The following is a 1,493-nucleotide window of genomic DNA, read 5'->3' as shown; positions in this document are numbered from 1 at the left end:
TTGGGGGGGGGGGGGGGGGGGGGGGGGGGGGGGGGGGGTTGATTCTCAACTAACTTAAGAACCTAAGTTAAAGTTGGCTTTTCTCACTAGATGGGGTCTTTTGTTTTTTCTTAAAATGTAATTTCAGGATCATGTGAAAGAGAAGCTCAAGTTGGTGCAGGACTTCCTACATGTCGACGCTCAGGACCAGCTGACCAGCCTGGAAGAAAAGATGAAAAGTTCAGAGATGTCGATGGTTAGTGATTCTTTAAGATGTCTGAGACATTACTGATCCTGGAATTTTACTGCTCATTACTTCTCCTGTGCTGTGTACTCTTCTCAGGCGGTCTACATCTCTAAAGTGAAGGCCTTGCTGGGAAAAGAGCTTAATCTTGAAAATGGTGCACATGCTGATAGCTTGGAACAGAATGGAAAGACAAATGGCTTTACAAATGGTTCCCACAAAGATGAGGACAGTGAAGCTGTAACCATGGATGTACAGGAGGAAGAGGAGGCTGTGAAGTCACCAACTGCTCCCAAAGGGAAGGGAGGACGCAGGAGCAAGGCCAATTCTGACACCAAAAGCAAGTTTGAGACTACTTTTGTATCCTCTAACCGCTGCATTCCATGATGGACATGACCCACAGATGAAGTGGTTCAAAGCAATGGTATAGGAAAAACAAACCTGTTTCTTTTCCTCCTTTTGTAGAGTCTCCAGCCAGTACCAGGGTTACAAGAAACGCTGGGAAACAGCCAACCATTTTGTCAATGTTCTCTAAAGTGTGCGTATGAATTTGTGCCTTACACTTAGATATTTACACTTTCAGTAATTTTTTTTAATTATTTTTTTTCCATGTACGTGTGTCTCCCTTTGTTTTAAAATTAAACCTATCTTGCAGTCAAAAGCGCAAGTCTGAAGATTTGACTGGAGAAGCTACTAATGGACAAAATGAACTGAAGAAAGAGGAAGATGACGTGGAGGAGGTGAATAATTTAATAATTTATAATAATAATTTATCTACCAGTTATGTTTTAAACAAGAATTGGTGCAATTCTCAATGTGTGGTATGTAACATTTCCCGTACTTTAAAACTCTGTAGTCTCGGGAGGAGAAGCGCCTTAAAGTGGACTCAGAAGAAAAGTAAGTTGGTTTTTTATTATATTGACCATGAATGATGGTGATGCAGCTCACACAAGTGAACATACGAATACTTTTCTTTATGCAGTGCTGTTCAAGAAGAATCGAAGAGTGAGACAATTAAGCCAGTTTCTGTTGCAAAGGTAATGAATTGGGTCATTCTGCTCAGTGTTGTAGCTGTTGAGATTAAGCATTAATGTTTAGTACTGACACACCCTGTATACTTTCTTCTTTGTTTCAGACACCACCACCAAAATGTTCAGACTGCAGACAGTACTTGGATGACTCAGATCTCAAGTTCTTTCAAGGGGATCCTGATAATGCTGTGAGAACTTGCCAATCTTGTCTTAAAAGAAGTGACTTTTTTTTTTTTTTT

Source organism: Micropterus dolomieu, unplaced genomic scaffold (assembly GCF_021292245.1).
Source record: "Micropterus dolomieu isolate WLL.071019.BEF.003 ecotype Adirondacks unplaced genomic scaffold, ASM2129224v1 scaffold_81, whole genome shotgun sequence".
NCBI classification, from domain to species: Eukaryota; Metazoa; Chordata; class Actinopteri; order Centrarchiformes; family Centrarchidae; genus Micropterus; species Micropterus dolomieu.
The sequence above is the reverse complement of the archived record's forward strand: the minus strand, read 5'-3'. Positions refer to the sequence as shown.